The sequence below is a fragment of the Mobula birostris genome, chromosome 8 (assembly GCF_030028105.1).
Source record: "Mobula birostris isolate sMobBir1 chromosome 8, sMobBir1.hap1, whole genome shotgun sequence".
Lineage (NCBI taxonomy): Eukaryota > Metazoa > Chordata > Chondrichthyes > Myliobatiformes > Myliobatidae > Mobula > Mobula birostris.
The window spans coordinates 159,522,006-159,542,661 of NC_092377.1; the positions used below are offsets into that span (position 1 = coordinate 159,522,006).

Sequence of the window (20,656 nt, forward strand, 5' to 3'; positions counted from 1 at the left end):
TTTCTCAATGCTGCTATCAGTACAAGTACTTCAGGGGACATGTGCCTCAGGACTGACGGTACTAGATTCAAGAACAGTTACTACTCATCAACCATCAGGACCTTGAACTACACTTATTCTATTTCCAGTGTTCCCACAACCGATGGTCTCACTTAAAGACTCTTTATCCCGTTATTTATTGCTATTTATTTATATTTGCATTTGCACAGTTTGTTATTCATTGATCCTGTTTAGAGTTACTATTCCACAGATCTGCTAGGTATGCCCGCAAGAAGAAGGACCTCAGGGTTTTACGTGGTTTCATGTATGTACTCTGACGATAAATTTTACTTTGAGTTTTGACTTCTGCTTCTACGGTACGGTGCCAAGTTGTCACGACCGTCAGCCGTGCAAGTCCCGGGTGGAGACTCAGGAATACCATCGCACTCAGATGAAGAAGGATTCTTCATTGCTGTTTCCATAACAATTTTTTTTTGACCAGTCAGAGTCCATAGCCCTGAGTTGAACCCCTGAACCTGGAGGATCAGTGGACCATTCTTAGTCTGGCCTCTACCCTTTGACCTGTTTCGCATGGGTGACCCTACCAGGAAACAAAGCATAAAGCCCTGATTCCAGCTAACGTGGCTCTCTGTCATTGAGGTATGCATGCCTCCAAACCACGGCAAGGTTGTGGTCCTCTTGGAGGTGTCCCTGATATGTGTCATGGAATTTGTTGTCTGGCAGCAAAACACGAAGAATATAAGAGATCATAAAAAATAAAAAATAAATAAACTCTTTGTGCAATAGAAACCATTCGGAAAGACATCATGCCTGGCTCTTGGCTTTAGGTGGGCAATCGTACTGAGTCCGTCTTTGGTATCTTTTTTCCATGATAGGATGCAGAGCTGGGCTGACAAGTGGCAGATGGAGTTCAATCTGGATGTGTGAAGCGATTCACTTCAGAAGGTCAGACTTGAAAGCAGAGTACAAGACTAATAGCAAGATTTTTAACAGAGTGGATCTTGGGGTCCCACTTGCTTGCAAGGCTGGCAAAGACTGAACCCAAGTGCAGAGGAAAGACGGACTCCCTTGTGGAGACGGCGACCAGGGTTTATTGATAACAGTAACAACAAAACATCAGTGGCTCGGCTGAGCAACAATGTGAGCAACATTCTCAAAGCTTGGACCCTGCGATGAGCACTGATTGGGTGTCCACTTAAGTAATCACAGAACGCGGGGAAACCGGTGCCAGTCAAAATGAACTTAACAAGATCGAATAGAAAGCACCAGGCATTATTGGCTCTCATTAAAACAACACATAACAAATACAAATGCTCTAGAAACCGGGCTGGAAGAGCTCATTACATATATCAGTCTACTGTATTCCCGACCCAAGCTCCTTTTCAAATGCCTGTTAAATGTGATTGTATCTGCTTCTTCCATTTTCTCAGGCAGCTCATCCCAGTGGGCTTATTGCTGCTCTATCGCATCCATAACTACCCCTCAGGGTGGTGAGGTGGAGATATGTCTCTACCAAAGGAGGAACAAGGCGCTCCTTCCCTCCTGTAGCCTGCAGGTCACCCTCAGGCAAGACGTAGCACCCTGATCAAGGTCACGAGAAGCCATGGAAGCAGGTGGTGGATGGTCATATGAGCGTATCACAGGTCCTGGTTGTGCAACACCAAGCAATCTATGGGGTACTGATAATAGCTCGGGTCACCCGTTTTGTAAAGACATTGCCCAGAAGAATGCAATGGCAAGCCATTTCTGCAGAAAGAATTGCCAAGAACAATCATGGTCGTGGATAAAGAAAAAAGTAAGAACAATGGCGTAAAAGGGGTGTTTCCCTAATACTCTGACTTGTGTTTGCCTTTCAGATTAATTCATGAACCAGGGATGCAGTGAAATTCCTTGCTCCTGTGAAGCTCGCAGAGTATGTGTGGTGAGAATAAATATGACAGTACATAGGGTGACGAGTGCCTAACAACGGAATCGTGCATAGTATGAAAGGAAGGTGCCATGACAGTAGGAAGAATTGTCATGAGTCCAACAGGCCTCTGTGACTTGTTGTAGAGCATTGGGCTTCTGGGTTTCTCAAGCACCAGCATTTACTTGTTGTTAACTAGAGCCATTAAGCCCTGGTACTATCTGTTTAATCCTGTCTAGTTAATTGTGACTGGCACGGGTTTCCCACAGGCTATGATTATTTAAAGGGGACTCCTGTTTAGCAATTTAGCAGAGTCCTTGTGTTTTTGGAGAATGATTTGTCTCCTGGTGTAACCCAGCCATGTCTCCGATGCTCTGTTGGTATTCCTATGTCTAATCTCTCTACACGGGAGTCTGCTGTCCCTCCGCTCCTGGGTTGAGTCATTGCCAGCCGTCGCTGCGACAGAATCTGCCATTCCTCCACACTTGGGTCCCATTCTGCCAGTGAGCTCTGTGACAAGAGGAAAAAGGAAATGCTCAAAGGTCAATACAATGCCTCCAGGAAAGAGGAGGCAGGGGTAATGGAACTCCTTAGCAGCCTAACTTGCCTTCTCCTTCTTCTTGGGCCCTTAGCTCCCAGTGGAGCGTAGGCCATCGATAACCTCCCGTCTCCATCGTCCAAACTCGATGGTCTGGTTGGAGTTCATCAATATCTCTGTGATCCATTGTATTCACTGTTCAGGGGATTGGCCTACACAGCTTCACCAGAGCCCTGTTGGCCGGACTTACCTGTTTCCACCTCTCACGACAAGAGACTTTGAGAGGCCTTACGTCTCTTAGTGGGTTCAGAAATTCATCAGATTGTTTAATATGAAGTCGTCCTTTATTCAGATAAAACTCCGACAATTTACTGTCCTTCCAGTCAGAACTATTGGTAGTTTGGCCTCTGGCTCATCAAGTGATGTTTGATGTGCTCCCCACTTTGTGGAATTCTGACAGAAAGTAATGTGTGGTCCATTGAAGCCATTTTATGGCATTACATTGGTAAACCTCTTAATTTCACTTTGATCTTTTGTATATTTAGTTTAGAATAGCATTGTGGATTGAAGAGCCTGTTCCTGTGCTGTACTGTTAGATCATAAGATATAGGAGCAAAATTAGGCCATTTGGCCCATCGACTCTGCTCTGCCATTGCATCATGGTTGATGTATTATCTCTCTCAACCCCATTCTCCTGCCTTCTCCACATGACCTTTGATACCCTGACAAATCAAGGACCTATCAATGTCTCCACAGCTGCCCATGGCAATGACTTCTACAAATTCACTACCCTCTGGCTAAAGAAGTTCCTGCTCATCTCTGTTCAAGGTGGACGTCCCTTTATTCTGAGGCTGGGTCCTCTGGTCCTAGACTCCCCAACTATAGGAAACATCCTCCCCACATCCACTCTATCCAGATCTATCAATGAGACCCCCTCTCATTCTTCTAAACTCCAATGAGTACAGGTCCAGAGCCAACAAACACTCCTCATATGTTAACCCTTTCATTCCCAGAATCATTCCTGTGAACCTCCTCTGGACCTTCTCCTTAGAACAGTTTTATGTTCTACTGATACTACAGGTAAAGCAGTGGGGAGGAACCTTCACCTCACTGAAGGCAGTTTGCTCCCTTTGTTGTAAGCAATGCTCTATAAACACCCAACATTCCTTTCACTGCTTTACTAACAGTTGAGATGTCATTATCTTGATTATTTTTTTTAAATGAGCTATTCAGTACATAAATTAATATGCCAACAAAGGCATGGTCTTCAATCTGTTTTCTATAGCTGAATTTTACAAATGTTATTTCTAATTCCCATCTTTGATTTCCAGCCAGTTTCTCCAAGATGTTAGGGGAAGTTTTCAAGGAATACAAGGTGTCTCATAACATCAAATACAAGGAATTGTCTCACATTAGATTGTCCTATTTTTTGCTGCAGAGATACTGCACAATAATTCCTCGGATTTGAATTTGATCCAGACCTCAGTTGCTATCTGTGACTGTAGGTGCTCCAGTCTCCTCCCCCTTCCTTAGAGGTCTGACAAACTTGAGTTGCTTTCTCTGGAGCAGAGGAGGCCGAGGGGAGCTGTGATAGAGATTTATTAAGATTAACAGACCATAACTTCCAAGAGGACCACAACCCTGTCGTAGGGTTCGGACGTTGGTGTGCCTCAATGACCTGGAGAGCTATGCTGGCTGGAGTCAGGGCTTTATGCTTTGACCCTTGGTAGGGTCACCCATGCCGAACAGGTCAGAGCGTAGAGGCCAGACTAAGAGTGGCCCACCAGTCCTCCAGATTTAGGGGTTCAGCTCAGGGCCAACGACCCTGACTGGTCAAACATAACTGTTATGGAAACAGCAATGAAGAATCCTTCTACATCTGTGTGCAACAGTATTCCTGAGTCTCTGTCCGGGACTTGTATGACTGACAGTAAACCAGGAGGAAGCTACTGACATGATGAAGGAAGCTGTGATCACCACCAGAGCTGGAGGACCTTCGTTGCTGCCGTAAATGCCAGCGACGTATTGGACGAAAGAATAAGACCATAAGAACTTAAGGAACATTCAGCCCATCGAATCTGCCTTACCATTCAATCATAGCTGGTCATTTCCCCTCTCAACCCCATTCTCTTGCCTTCTCCCTATAACCTTTGTCACCTTTACTAATTAAGAACCTATCAGTGTCCATTTTAAATATACTCAATGATTTAGCCTGTACGGCCATGTGTGGCAATGAATCAACAGGTTCACAACCCTCTGGCTAAAGAAATAGGGTAGACAACTGGTATCTTTCTCTTCTAATACTAGAGGGCTAACATTTTAGGTGAAAGGAGGAAAGTTCAAAGGAGATGTGAGGGGCAAGTTCTTTTATATGTAGAGTGCCTGGAATGTGCGGCCAGAGATGGTGATGGAGGCAGATAAGATGGAGGTGCTTAAAGGGCACTTAGATCCAACAGTCTTAACATTCATATTTCTATCTCAAAGCCACTTGTATCTGCTTCCACAGCCACCTCTAGCTGTACATTCTCACCGCTGCCTGCCAGGAGTTTGTATGTTCTCCCCGTGACCACATGGGTCTCATCCGGGTGCTCCGGTTTCCTTCCACAGTCCAACGACGTACTGGCTAGAAGGTTAATTGGTCGTTGTAAATTGGCTAGGATTAAACTGGGGGATTGCTGGATGGTGTGGCTCGAAGTGCCAGAAGGGCCTATTCTGTGCTGTATCTTAATAAATAGTTAAATTCTAGGCGCCTACCCCACACACCCCCTTTAAACTACCTGCACCACCTCACCTTAAAGCTATGCTCCCTAGAATTCAACATTTAGATGCTGGGAGAAAGTTTCTGGCTGTCCACCCTGTCTATGTCCCTCACAATTTTACAGCTTCTATCAGGTTTCCCCCCTCAGCCTGTGACCTCGCCAGTCCCTTGCACACTGAGAAGTTTTGTAATTTGTTTATCTCTATGAAGCGACACAGCGCGGTAACAATGAGCCTGCGCAGTCCATTTGCACCCACGTGGCCAAGTAACTGACTTTGGAGCGTGGGAGGAAACAGCAACAGCCAGAAGGACCCCGCGTGGTCATGGGGAGAAAGTACAAGCTCGCTACGGGCAGCGGCAGATCTCAACCTGGATCACGAGTCGTAGCATCACGCTGGCCGCTATGCTACCACGGTTTAACTGCTGAAGTTCTGTTACTGTTTGACTAAACATGGGAAAATGTCTTTGGTTCTTTCATGATAAGGGTGTGCTATGTATGCAATTTGTTGCCATTATTGTCCCTGAAGTGATTGTTCGTCATTATATGTGCATTCAGTATCGTGGTCAGTTCACTGAATGCCTTGCCCAAAGGCCTAAATTAAATCATTCAGAGACCTGTACAAGCACAGTCTTGGCAGCTGGGGTATTGAAATACATGAGATTAAATACATCTGGAATTAAAAGCCTGGTCTCACAAACACTGACCTCAGGCTTACTTGAGTGTTAGGAAAACCCCATCTGCCTTGTGACGGAGAAAATCTAACCCTCTTGCAGACTGGCCTTTGTGTGACTTCTGACCCAGACTAATGGGATTGACTCGATGTTGCCCTCTGAATCCCCAGTGAACCATTCAGTTGTGCTTAAATTCAGTAACGGTTTTCACTATCTTCGTTCTTTGCATGTTCTGGGTCTTTGTTCCCTCTTAGCCTTTCATGTCTAAGGACAAATTTGAAGGTGCAACGTCTATGGGTCTATAAGCCCTCTTGAGGCTGGAGACCGAAAAAGATGGCCTGTCCTGGGTTTAGAGGATGTGTAAATGTGTGGGAGGGATGAATGGGTCTTCTTTTGCTGTTGTTGCTTTGCCTTTTGGCCAATTCCGTATCGTTCTACCAAGCATGGTGGGCGTGCCATGCTGGTGCCAGGATATGTGGCAACACTTGCGGGCAACCCCCCAGCACATCATCGGTTATGCTGGTTGCTGATGCAAACGATGCATTTCACTGTATGTTTCAATGTATATGTGATAAATAAATCCGAATCCGATTCTGAGCAGGTCACCAGCAATGAAATCGACGTCGACAGGGAAGGTGGAGGTTACTGTTTCCACGCAAGCACACCATTCCATTATGGTTGTGTAAGCTGTTCAGAGTGATCATAAGCAAGAGGAGAGGACCCCAAGTACAAGGCCAGCTGGTCCATGAAGCAGGAAGGAAAAATGAAGAATACCTCTAGCCAGAAAAGGACCAGCAACCAAAGAGTTCTCTAGACAACAGCTTTGTCTCCCCCATTCAGAGGACAGGGCATAGCGGTTAACACAACACTTTACAGTGCCAGCGATCCGGGTTCAATTCCCACCGCTGCCCGTAAGGAGTTTGTACGTTCTCCTCATGACCGTGTGGGTTTCCTCCGGGTGCTCCGGTTTCCTCCCACAGTCCAAAGACATATCAGTTAGTATGTTAATTGGTGAAGGAAGGAAGGAATGAAGAATGCCTCTGGCCAGGAAGGACCAGTTCTCTGGACAACAGCAAACTGTCCTGTGGTTAGGCTAGGGTTAAATCAGGTGTTGCTGGGGGCGGGGGGGGGGTCATGGCTTGAAGGGCTGGAAGGGCCTATTTCATGCTTTACCTCAATAAATAAATCAATGATTGTTTCTTGCAGAAGATGGAGCCTCGAGCCAAATCTGACCTCATCTGATTGTGACAATGACCGTGGCAGAGAGCCCAAGACCCTGAACCACCGTGGTCTGTCAACGGTGCTGCAGATTCCAGCTGGAACACTTCACTACTTGACGGAGGCCCATGGTGAGCAAACCGTTTCCAAGTCTGGGTTTCCCAGGATTCTGCGAGTGATTGGTTGTACCCATGATGGAATTCCCGCCTGTTCATGAAGAGTAAGGGCTTTCACCTCCAGGAAGTACAGCTTCCAGCAGATATTGATGGCAAATGCCCCACTCCCAGTACCACCTGTGTTCGTGTGTTCATCCATCGTCGACGTCGATCATAATGGTGTCAAGACTAGCACGTGGTTTGGATTTAAGTGAGGGAGAGTTGCGCAGCGTTGGCCTCGCTCTCTCTTCCCGATTTCCATCTGGATCCAGTGACGAGGACGTCTTCTGTGTCTTGTCCTGCTCTGCACGTTCCACGACGCTTACAGAGACCGCCTTCTCGACCGTTGGACCTTCCATTGGTCTTGTCCACTCAATTCGCCGGAGTCTGTATTCACATGCTGGGAGAGACAACTCCCTATCTCACCGAGGGTTTGAGACCCGTCGGCTACCCTCACCTGGTTTAGCCGGCTTGTCAAAGCTGTTGCCCGGGGTGTGGCCACTGTCACATGCAAACAGCTACGGGGAGCCACAGGTGAGAGCTGAGTGCCAGGTGGGGACCAAAGGTGGACTAACCGCCTTGAAAAGGACGCAACATGTTCCCCCACCAGAGGTGCTAGCTCTCCCTGACAGCCCATACACCCCCAGTACCACCTAACCCATTATCAGAGGTTTTGGGGAGCAGGCTGGAGAATGGAGTTGAGAAGGATAATAAATTAGCCATGATGGAGTGGTAGAGCAGCCTCAATAGGCCAAAAGCCTATTTCTGCTCTTATATCTTATTGTCTTACGGTCTAACCTAATCGTTCTGCGTCATACTTGGCTCCCTGGGCAAGGCCCCCAGAGCATGGCCTCCTCCCCTACTGCTTCCCTACCCCAGACGGGTCTCCAGCCCAACGCTTGCATGACGATGGTGCAGGGCAGCGCAGAAGAGCAGGTGGCAGAGCTGGAGATGTCTGGAAATCTCTACAGCTAACCGCAGAGCATCTCCCCTTTCTCTCCTATCCGACACTTCCTTCATAACCTAACAATATTGCGGGCACAGCCTGCGTTTGCTGCCTGCTGACACTGAACACTAAATCCACTGAGACTAACCTGCCATCTTTGGGGGCAGGTTTGGAGTTGCCCTCCCTTCCTTCTCCGCCTTCCCCAGATCACCGCAGCTAACCAGTCCTGACCAATGACTCACTAGGACTGCTTTATCTGTCATTTCAAAGTTCAAAATAAATTTATGATCAAAGTATGTACATATATATCTCCATATAACGCTCTGAAACTTATTTTCTTGCAGACATTCACAGTGTCCGAGCAGTGGTTGATTTCTTCCTCAATGTCTTCACTGAAAAGAGAAACGAAAGTGTTAAACATAGAACATAGAAGATTACAGAGCAGTACACCCTAAGCCCACAATGTTGTGCCAACCATTAACCAACTCTAGGATCAATCTACCCTTTCCCTCCCACATAGCCCTCTGTTTTTCTAGCATCAATGTGCCTGTCTAAGAGCTTCTTGAGTGTATCTGCCTCCACCACACCCCTGGCAGGGTGTTCCTTGTGCCCACCACACTCCATATAAAAAACTTACATCTGACATCCCCCCCCCCATACTTTCCTCCAGTCACCTTAGAATTATACCCCTTACTATTAGCTACCTCAGCCCTGGGGAAAAGTCTCTGCCTCTTATCACATTCAGTGAGAGAGGTGGGGAATTTTATATATTTATTTCTTTATTGGGATACAGCACACAGTAGGCCCTACAAGTCAGGCCACCCAGTGATGCCCTGATTTAATTTGAACCTAATCCTGGGTCAATTTGCAATGACCTATTCACCTACCAACCAGTATGTCTTTAGACTGAAGGAGGAAACCCATGTGGTCATGGTGTGAACGTTCAAACTCTTCAGAGGCAGCAGCGGGATTTCCCACCATCGGTCTCGTCAATCAGGAGAGATCACGTTCGGAGAGGGGTGTGAGAACAAGGATTAGACGCGGGCACGGTATCACTCTTAGCCACCTCAGGTCTGCGGACATCGGACGCGAGGCCAGAAACAGCTAGCACCCCTTTCTGCCAGGCCCCTGGCGCTCTGCCATTTGCTTAACAAGTGGATGAAGCCCTTATAGTGAAATTGTTCAGGTACCGGTTGCTTTGCTACATTTGTTCATATTATTATTCTTTAACTAGCCATAATATTGAGGCATAATTATTGCGTGATTTGCATTCCTGTGATTAAAAGGATTCGAAGTAACTGGATGTCCCTCCATTCTGAGGTTGTGCTCTCTGGTCTTGCGGGGAAGATGTGCAAACTCCTCAGAGAAAGCAGCAGGAATTCAACCCCAATCATTGTCAAAGTAAATCATTATGCTAGCTGCTACCCTACCATGCAACCGCAGAGCTCTCCGATCAAGCAACAACCCCTGTGTGGTGTTGTGATTACACTGTGTGCTGGTGGATGTGTTTGTATTTGTATGTGGTTTTGCGGATGTGTATCTGGTTGTTTGTAGGTATGTATTTCGAGTGTCTCCTGTATTTCATTTACATACGTGAACTGATACTCAGTTAAACAATAGGTTGTCTTTTTTATACCCTTTAACTATTTCTATGAAACTTTAGCCAGTTGTAGCAGCTATTTAATTGGGGCAAAATATACTGGTCCCGATGTGTTCCAATTAACCAGCATCCACTATATATGTGTGTGTGTAAACTGTGTGTGTGCATGTGTGTTTGTAATGTGGATGTGTATTTTTAATACACTTGTGTAGTGCTTCCCCTGTGCGTGTTTGTATTTGATATGTTTGTATGTGTAATGTGTGCAGTTGTCGGTAGTGTGTATTTGTTAATCTGACTTTGTATATGTGTGCGTCTTCAAAACTGTGAATACATGTGTTTGAGAGAGCGTGACGTACTGGATCTGATATGAAGGAACGAGACGGCAGGTGACAGAAGTTTTTGTAGGGGAACACTTTGCATCTGGTGACCGCAATGCCATTGGTTTCAAAGTAAATATGCAAAAAGATAGGTCTGGTCCGTAGGTTGAGATTCTAAATTGGAGAAAGGCCAATGTTGATGGTATCAGGAATGATCTGGCAAGTGCGGATTGGGACAGGCTGTTTTCTGGCAAAGGTGTACTTGGAAAGTGGATGTTGCTTGGGTCTGGAGGACCTGAATTTTAAGGAAAGGTGGAATAGGTTAGGATTGTATTCTTTGGAGTGTAAAAGATTGAGAGAAGATTTAATAGAGGTAATCAAAATTATGAGGGGTATAGGTAGGGTAAAATGCAAGCAGGCTTTTTCCACTGAGGTTAGGTGGGACTACGACCAGAGGACATGGGATAAGGATGAGAAGCGAGAAGGGGAACTTGAGGGGAAACATCTTCACTCAGAGGGTCCTTAGAGTGTGGAATGAGCTGACTGCACAAGCTGCGCATGCAAGCTTGATTTCAATGTTTAAGAGAACTTTGGATAGGTACATGGATAGTAGGGTTATGGAGGGCTATGGTCCTGGTCGTTGGGAGTAGGCAGCTTAAATAGTTTTGCCATTCACTAGATGGGCCGAAGGGCCTTTTCTGTGCTGTACTTCCTTATGACTCTATGTCGGTGTCTCATGTGCGGCGGTACGATGTGTGTGCGATTGCGTAGCGTGCGCACGTGTGCTTGGGTGTGTGTTTAAATGGGCGTGTGGTGTGTATGTGTATGTATGCAGGTGGCATGCTTGCAAGTCTGCGTTTCATGCGGTGTGCGCTTGCATTACGCATGTCGCTTTGCGAATGTATATCTGGTTGTTTGCGTGTGTGAATTGTGAGCGTGCTTGTAGTGCTGGTTTGTTGCGTGTGAGATTTTGTGTAATGTGTTTGGCATTGTGTATGTGTGTCAGGATAGTTGGGAGTGTGTTTACACAAATTGAGTGTAATATATATATATATATAGTATGTACATATATTTCCGTATCTGTGTGTGTGAAAATATATACTGAGGTTTGCCTGGAACCAAAAGGAATACCAAAGAGTCCCCTCCTCCTCTCCCACCCCTCCCCCTTACCACCCCCTGTCCCTTCCTACATACAGCAGAGCTGCTTGTGCAGACAGTTCCTATAGCCTTTGTTTGCTGAGACTGAACACGGTTATATTGGAAACCGAAACCACGTTATTGTCATGCAAGTTCAACCTCATATCTTGTAGCAATATGTATTACTGTATGTATTTAGGACTGGGCGCGCAGATGGATTTAATAAAACAAAACCCCGATAAGGTTCCCCGGACGCTGTCGAGTCGGGACGGTATTCGCTGTAGCGAGGGGGTGGGTTGGATAATTATTGCAACCCAGCCTGATCAATCTGAGACAAGCCTCATATGAGGAATTCTCATGAGATATTGCAAAAAAATACACTGGGAACAGCGCCTTACTCTTCAGGCGCGGTTTTCACTAAAGTAATCTCCCAAATCATACTTCATCGAAAGTTAAATAAGCTGGGGGGTTTTTTTACGCTGCATTGAGCGGACCATCGTTTATAATCCACGCCGTTCGAAACATTATATTGTTTTTAAAACAAAGTTTAAATAGATAAATAAATTCGCGTGATTTTTTGTGTGTTTGGTTTTGTTGTCAATTGTTGGACGCCCACCTGCGAATGAGGCAATAAACTGGGGGGGGGGGAGTTGGTTACACTAACCTTGCTCGATTGTAAAATCAATTATTTAAAGACGGCAGTTTCTCGTTTGCTTGTAACCGCGAGGGATAAAAATAGTTTTGCCAGGCCCGAAATATGACCGGATTTAATACCGCTTAGATTTCCGAACTAGATTTTGTTACCTTTTTTTTTAAAAAAAGATAAAAACATGTTTATCGCCTGGGAGGGGTACACGTGACATAAAATTATGTCAGCAGACTGAGGGTTCTTCGGAAAAAAAGTATTTTGTAGGGAGGAAAACCGCGCTTGCTTCTCATCAGTTGCCAAATAAGCAAACAGGGAACTGAAGTAAACGCTCTTCCAAAGTATTTTCCCGCTTCAGTCACGTTTCAGGCTCCAGCATAACGTACATTTTCCCAGAACTATTCCAAGAATTACGAATCCGTCTTTCTGTGCCGGGGAAGGGGAGGGGGTGTGAATTATTGCATTAAAATTTACATTTACACTGAAACGCATTTGCAGAGGGGCATCAGTGGAGGGCAACCGTAGGGGAACACCAAGAACAACGTGGGGAGTGTTTGACACGCGTGCATTAAAAAAAGTTTACAGGCAGCTTCATGGATCCGCATTGTGGGGCCGTTGCCGCGGTCTGAAGAAAAAGTCTCCCCCTCACTAATCAGGAAGCCCTGTAGTAAATGATTTCCACCCCCACCCCCCCAGTCAGCAAGCTGTTCCGTTTCACAGTTTCCAAGCGACGGATCTTATCCATTAACCTCCTTTGGTCCGGGCTGCGAGAGCTGGGCCGAGGAGGGTGAGCGAGTTCTGCACTAAACTGTTTCCCTTTAATCACCGAGTCCCGGCGCTTCCTTTGTGGCTGACACTTGCGACGTGCAGCACGTTACTGGGAGCTCTTTCGTCCTTTCTCCTGACCAGACTTTCCAAAATCGTCACTTGCACTTTTCTTTTGCAAAGGGGAATAATGTGATTTGACTCCTCCAAAAAACACACACACACACATATACAGCCACACAAAGGCAGTCGGTAAGTGGAGTTTTCTTGTCTTCTCCTCCCGTGTAGTAGCGTGCGTTGGTTTCTCCACATCTCAGTTCGCATCTCCCAACATAGAACGCGGTTAACAAAAATATCCACGCCGATTTCTTCAAAGCGAATCTCACACCACAACAAAAGCGGGTGTGAAATTCAATGAAACAGATGGGTGTCAGAAGCGCGAAATTGTCGAAGAGCTGTAAACGCGGCGGCAGAACAAAAGTGGATTTAGCTGTTGAACCTTAATGTGTGTATTGTGGACTATTCTTTTAAGTCACGGAGTCTTCGCACCGCGGGCCTTTGCGATTAAATTTGCAATTCCATTCTATTGTTTCACGCTCAATGGCAGCCGGTGTTTGGCGGTGGCTCCCCGTTCTCTGTGTGTGTGTTGGGGCTTGTCTCGTTTAACGTTGGCGTTGTGACTCGGTTATGTTGGAACTGTGCGCCACGAATTTGTTTGAACGTACTTTTAAAGTTTGGCACTTGGCTAAAAGCTTTTCTTCCCCCGTCAGCCACGTGCTAAGATTGGGGCTATAAGAGAGCGCAGTAACTTTTTTTTTCGGCAACTCTCTCCCGCAAAGTGGGAGACACGAGTGAGGGGGTACAACTATTCCGTTCTCGTTATTCCCCCTGAAGTCGAGGGAGACGGGGGGAAGGGGTGGTGGGGGCTTCGGCATTTTAACAGGGCTGGCTGCACATCTGTTCTTGGACTAACTGGCTTTGTTACAGAACCATTGTTAGTTATGAGGGAGAGGGGGGTGTCTCGACTGTTGGGAGTTTGCGCAAAGTGTGTGTGCAAGAGAGAGGGGTTATTAAACTGATTGTAAGTGATGTTCATGAATCAATAAGTGAATATTTTAATAAGGCCGGCGCTGGACGGTGAGACGGAGGAGGGGGTTGTCAGCTATGAGTGACTGGTTCGGGAACAAAGACGGCAGACTCAGAGGCGCGCGTGGGCGCGCACACATACTGCACCGGGGCTTAAGGCTGCAAGAGTTCGGGGAAAGCTACTGGCTCTCTACCATCAGGGAGCAAAAATGGATTTCATAACGCAGTCCCGAGAAGGAATTGTTCCCCGGGTCCACAATCTGGCGGCTTCCTGCAGCCGCTCTAAAATAGTTTGCTCCGCGCCAGCACTCCCACGCAGTCGGTCAGTTGGAGGGGAATTGACAAAGGCGAGCGCGCTCTACCCTCTCAGCACACTGTAGACCGAGATCTCCAAGTGTTGCTGCCCCCGAGCCCCTTCACGCTTTTACCGACAGAATGCTCCCCGCCTCACGTTGTTTCTGACATCTGCTTCTACTGCTAGTGAATCGGAACCAACATTTCATTCGGGGGTAACAACAGTTCCCACTTCAATTTGGACACTGAACTGTGTACAACAGCCCCGAAATAGGGAGAATGAGTGGGTGCGGGGGGTCGTAAAATAGAACAAAGGAGACCATGGTCCAAAGTTTTACACGGAAATATTGCTGCCTGTACTTTTGTAAGACATAGCCATGTATTGAACGGATCGCCGAACCGTCTCCTGGTAGAAGTACATTGGAAGCCCCTCTGCTCACTTTGATAGCCCTGTTCTCTCTCTTCTCACAGCCTGCTTCGGACTGCCTTCAACTCAGTTGTACTTATTGCCCGGCCTCATACTGAGTCGTGTAGTTGCAGACGCGCGTCCTATGGTCAACTTAATTAAATGGTCAGAAACTCAGTGGTCACTTTATTAGGTACCTCCTGTTCCTGATCTTCTGCTGCTGTAGAAAAGTGCATCTACTTTAAGGTTTAACGTGTCCTGCGTCCTGCGCTAACTGTCGTCTTCCAGTCTGGCTATTCTCCTCTGCCCTCTCTCATTAATAAGGTGTTTTCGCTCATAGAATTGTTGGTCACTGGATGTTTTTTTTTCCACCATTTTCTGCAAATTCCAGATTAGGTGTTCCCAGCCTATTTTATGCCATGGACTCTTACCATAAGCAGAATGGTCGGTGGACCCAAGGCTGAGAACCTCCAGCTCTAGAGACTGTTGTGCATAAAAATCCCAGGAGATCAGCAGTTTCTAAGATACTCAAGCTAGCCCATCTGGCACCAACAATCATTCCACCATCAAAGTCACTGAGATCGCATTTCATCCCCATCCTGATGTTTCGTCTGAACAACAGCTGAACCTCTTGACCGTGCCTGCATGCTTTCACGCACTGAGTTGCTGCCACATGATTGGCTGATTAGCATTAATGAGCAGGTGTACAGGTCTGCCTAATAAAGTGGTCACTGAGTGTGGGCTCTCTTTATGTTGTGTTTGGGGGCCATTTATTGCAAGCACTGATGTAGTGGGTGACAGGACCAGGTACTGTCACATTGAAGAAGTGTCCAGAGGAAATGCCAACTCAAAAATTGCTGGCAAATGATGTTTGAGCAGTTGGGTATTATTATGGTTAACTTAGACATCTTGGTTGGAGATAAACACAAGAGATCAGAATCGGGTTTATTATCACTGAAATGTCATGAAATTTGTAGTTTTGCAGCAGTAGTGCAGTGCAGTCCTCCAAGAGGACCACAACCTTGTCATTGCATTTGGAGGCCAGTGACGGGGAGAGCTATTCGGGCCAGAGTCAGGGCTTTGGTAGGGTCACCCATGCCAGACAGGTCAAAACCTAGAGGCCAGACTAAAAGTGGCCCTATGGTGCTCCAGGTTCAGGGGTTCAACTCAGGGCTAACAAGCCTGACTCCTTCTGCATCTGAGTGCGAAGGATTCCTGCATCTACACCCAGCACTTGCATATCTGACAGTAGTGAAAACTGAGAGGAAGTTACTGGCATGATGAAGGAAGCCCTAGGTTCTTTCTGAGGTGGAGGACCTTCATTGCTGCCCGAAACACCAGTGGCTGTAATGGGGCTGTGTGTGTGTGTGTGTGTGTGTGTGACACCAGTGGCAAAATTAAGTAGTGCAAAAAAGAGCTAAAGTAGTGAGGTTGTGCTCATGGGTTCATTGTCCGTCTGGAAAACTGATGGCAGCGGGGAAGAAGCTGTTCCTAAAACATTGAGAGTGTGTTTTCAGGGTCCCGTACCACCTCCTGATGGTAGCAATGGTTAGAGAAAATGTCCTGGATGGCGAGAGCCCTTAGTGATGGATACCGCTTCTTGAGACATTGCATGTTGAGGATGTGGGGAGGCTAGTTCCCATGATGGAGCTGGCTGAGTTTACAACTCTCTGCAGCTTATTTCAAACCCAAGCATTGATACCTCCATAGAAGGCAGTAATGCAACTAGCTAGAATGCCCTCCACAATACATCTGTAGAAATTTGCTGAAGTATCAAACCTCCTCAAACATAATAAGAAATATGAAAAGATTCTGCAGGTGCTGGAAGTCTTGAGCAACACACATAAAATGCTGGAGAAACTCAGGAAGTCAGGTTGAAAGGACGTTTCTGTGCTAAGTCTGTGACTTTACACTTATCTGCCACTGTGCTGTGCTGCTATGCATACTGGTATATTAGTATTGGTATTGGTTTATTATGGTCACATGTACTGATACGGTGAGAAGCTTTTCTTTTGCATTCCATCCAGACAGGTCATTCCATACATAATTACATCAAGCTAGTCAAAAGAAAATAGTATGCACCATATATGTTGCAGATACAGAGAATGTGCATTGCAGGTAAAAAAAAATATAAGGTGGAAGAGCCATTACAAGGTAGATTGGGAAATCATCAGTTCACCTTTTAGCATAGAATGGTCTGGATGGGAAACAGTTCCTTCCCTCAGGTTATTAGACTTCTGAACTCTCCACCGCATCACATTCCACATGTCACCGGTTAATTTGATCTGTACCTTACAGTATTTCATTTTGCACTTTACTTTGTTTATTTATGCGTAATTAATCTGTAGACTTTATCTTTACTTTTCTAAGTTCTTGTGTGTTATGTGTACTACTGCCTTTTATGCCCTGGTTTGGAGAATCATTGTCTTGTTTGATGGTATACATGTATATAGTTAAATTAAAATAAATTTGACTTGTATGCGAAGTCCATTCAGAAGTCTGATACCAGCGGATGGAAGCTGGTGGTACATGTTCTCAAGCATTTGTAACTTCTGTTGAACATACCATAAACTTGTAGAGTACAAGGTTCTAACTTCTACTCATTTAATGGACTTTGCCATTCTGTTAACTCACTTGTGCCAAACCGCATAATCATTTTGTGTACATTGGCATACATGTTCCAAATGTGTGCATTTCCCCACCCTATACTGTCCCTGGATTGTGTACCGTGTTGCACAAGCTCATATTTTGTGAGCTGCCTTGCCTTCTGTTTCCTTGTGTGGATTGTCCTCTCTCCTCGACTTTTGTCTATTTTATATCCCACTATTTTAAAATGCATTGTCATAATGTGTAATGTGATCATCGTCATGCAATATACTCAGTATAGGTTGACATTCCACACATCAGTCCTCATAGAGGGGTCAGAAATGGAGAGGGTGAGCAATTTCAAGTTCCTGGGTGTCAATATCTCTGAGGATCTAACCTGGACCCGGCATAACGATGCAGTTACAAAGAAGACACAACAGCGACTATACTTCATTAGGAGTTTGAAGAGATTTGGAATGTCACCAAAGACACTCACAAATCTCTACAGATGTACCATGGAGAGCATTCTAATTGGCTGCATCACTGTCTAGTATGGGGGGGGGGCTACTGCACAGGATCGAAATAAACTGCAGAAAGTTGTGAACTCAGTCAGTTGCATCATGGCCACTAGCCTCCCCAGCATCCAGGACATCTTCAAGGAGCGATGCCTCAAGAAAGTCAGTGTCCATCATTAAGGACCCCCATCACCCAGGTCGTGCTTTGTTCTCATTGCTACCATCAGCAATGAGGTACAGGAGCCTGAAGGCACACACTCAACAATTCAGGAACAGCTTCTTCCCCTCTGCCACCCGGTATCTGAATGCACATTGAAACCATGAACACTCCCTCTATTTTTTAATTTCTATTTTTTCATTACTTATTTAATTTAACAGTTATATATATATATATATATATATATATATATATATATATATATACATACTGTAATGAAGTTTTTTCTATTATTAAATATTGCATTGTAGTGCTGCCGCAGTCAACAAACTTAATGTCATATGCCAGTGATATTGAACCTGATTCTGATTCATACTGTGTCCATTCCACACTATATACTCATGATGTGCAGATTTCTATACTTAATACACACTTTATGCATCGACCTACCATAAGACATACTGTAAGACATAGGAGCAGAGATAGGCCATTCAGCCCATCAAGTCTGCTCTACTATTCTATCATGGCTGATTTATACTTTACCGCTATACTTTACACTTCATTGTCGCCAAACAATTGGTACTAGAACGTACAATCACCACAGTGGTATTTGATTCTGTGCTTCATACTCCCTGGATTACAAATATTAAATATTATGATCCCTCTAAACCACATTCTCCTGTCTTTTCCCTGTAACCTGAATGCCCTGAATAATCAAGAACCTATCTAACCTCCACTTTAAATGTACCCAATGCCTTGGTCTCCACAATCATGTAGGAGTTTTCAATATCTTCCCAGTCCTTGTGTGACTCTCGCCCCCAAGTTGCTAATCCCCCTCCAATGCTAATACACACAGTGGCCACTTTATTAGGCACAGGAGCGGAATCGAGCGTCATCTTCCATTACTGTTTCAAGGTTCGACATGCTGTGCTTTCATAGATGCTCTTTTGCACACCGCTGTTGTAATGTGTAGTTATTTGAGTTACAGCTTGAACCAGTCTGGCCATTCTCCTCTGACCTCTCTCATTAACAAGACATTTTCAGTCACAGAACTGCTGCTCACTGAAAGTTTTTTTTTCTTGTTTTTCACACCATCCTCTGCAAACTCTAGAATCTGCTGTGTGAGAACATCCCCAGAGATCAGCAGTTTCTGAGATACTGAAACGACCCCGTCTGGCACCAACAATCATCCCAGAGCCAAAATTAACATAGATCACATTTATGATTATGAAGACACGCAGTCCTCTTTTATTGCCATTTAGTAATGCATGCATTAAGAAATGATACATTATTTCCTCTGGTGTGATATCACAAACCACATGACAAACCAAGACTGAAAAAACTGACAAAACCACATAATTATAACATATAGTTACAAACAGTGTAACAATACCATAACTTGATGAAGAAGTCCATGAGCACAGTAAAGTTCAAAGCTTCTCAAATGTCCCACATCTCACGCAGACGGGAGAAGGAAGAAAAACTCTCAATCCGACTCTGAGTCATCCGAAAACTTTGAGCTCTGATCAGCCCTCCAACACTGAGTACTGAGCGCCATCTCTGTCTGAACGATTCGACCTCCTTCTCGGTTGCCAAAAGCAGGCAAGGCCGGAGATTTTGAGGCCTACCCTCCGAAAGATTCACGACCACACAGTAACAACAGCAGCGAACGGGCATTTCAGAAATTTCTCCAGATGTTCCTCTGTGCTTTCACATCCATTCTCCATCAAATCAGAATTGTCCACGGCCCCTATTTAACGGATACGTTATCATTTTTCACTGGAGAGCTACGCACGCGCGGCAGGCTGCCATCTTCCCCATTCAGTTGTTTAGTCTGAGCAACAACTGAACCTCTTGACCATGTCTGCATGCTTTAATGCATTGAGTGGCTGCCACGTAATTGGCTTATTAGATATTTGCATTAACGGGCAGGTGTATCTAAGAAGTGGCCACTGAGAGTATGTCACCATACACTCTCTTGGGCTTCATCCTACGGCAGACATTTACAGAAAAATAATGAAATACTATAGAATTTATGAAAACTGTACATAAATTGACTGATGAACAATCAAAGTGCAAAAGTACTTGGTGCAAATAAAAAAGAAAATATAGAGAACATAAGCTGCAGTGTACTTGAAAGTGAGTTTTCTGGTTGTGGAAACAGGTCAGTGTCCAGTTGGACGGTGTTATCCATGCTGGTTCAGGAGCCTGATGGTTGAAAAGTAACAACTTCCTGGTGGTGAGGATTCTAAGGCTTCCGTACCTCCTGCCCCATGGTAGTAGCGAGAGGAGAACTTTGCTTGGATATTGGGAGTGTCTTTGGTGATGGATACTGCTTTCAGTGAAGTTAAAAATTCTTTACTGAACCTAGGCAATCTGAAATCAGTACGTCCAGTTCTTTGACATAACCGTTGCAGTAGGGTTCCTCCTCGTCTCCAATACTGTCTGTGTGGAGTTCGCACTTTCACCCAGTGACTGTATGAATTCCCCCTGGGGGTTGTTCTGGTTTCATCCCATATCCCAAGGCTGGTTAATTGATCACTATGATTTACCTTGGTGCAGGGTAATGGCAAGAAAACACAGCACTTAAAATTAATCTACAACCTAATAAATTAACTGTGCTTTTTGGAATAATTCCTCAAAATATTCATGGTATTTCTGTGTCTGACCAACATGTTATTGCATTTGTTACATTGATAGCTAGGAGGGCCATTTTGTTGAAGTGGAAGGATTCGTCAGCTCCCACTTTGTCACAATGGTTCTCTCAAGTGATGCTATGTCTTAGTTTAGAGAAAATTAGAAGTCGAACCTTTGAACCTTTATTTGATTTTGAGAAAAGATGGGGCTCATTTCCTCGTTATTATCATTTGAGCTAATTGATAGATCTTTTCCATGATCTAATTGTAAATTTTTTGGTATATTTTCTTTTCTTGTTGGCGGTTTGATGTTTATTT

The 20,656-nt window shown here is 45.2% G+C and overlaps 1 protein-coding gene across 1 annotated transcript in view; it reads left to right on the forward strand.

Moving 5' to 3' along the window:
- Nucleotides 1–12,768: 12,768 nt before the first annotated feature.
- LOC140201867 (methylcytosine dioxygenase TET3-like) overlaps nucleotides 12,769–20,656 on the forward strand; it is a 330,696-nt gene continuing 322,808 nt past the window's right edge. Inside the window, exon 1 of the mRNA XM_072266613.1 lies at nucleotides 12,769–12,910. The gene's annotated coding sequence lies outside the window, so the exon portion shown is untranslated. The remainder of the gene's footprint in view (nucleotides 12,911–20,656) is intronic.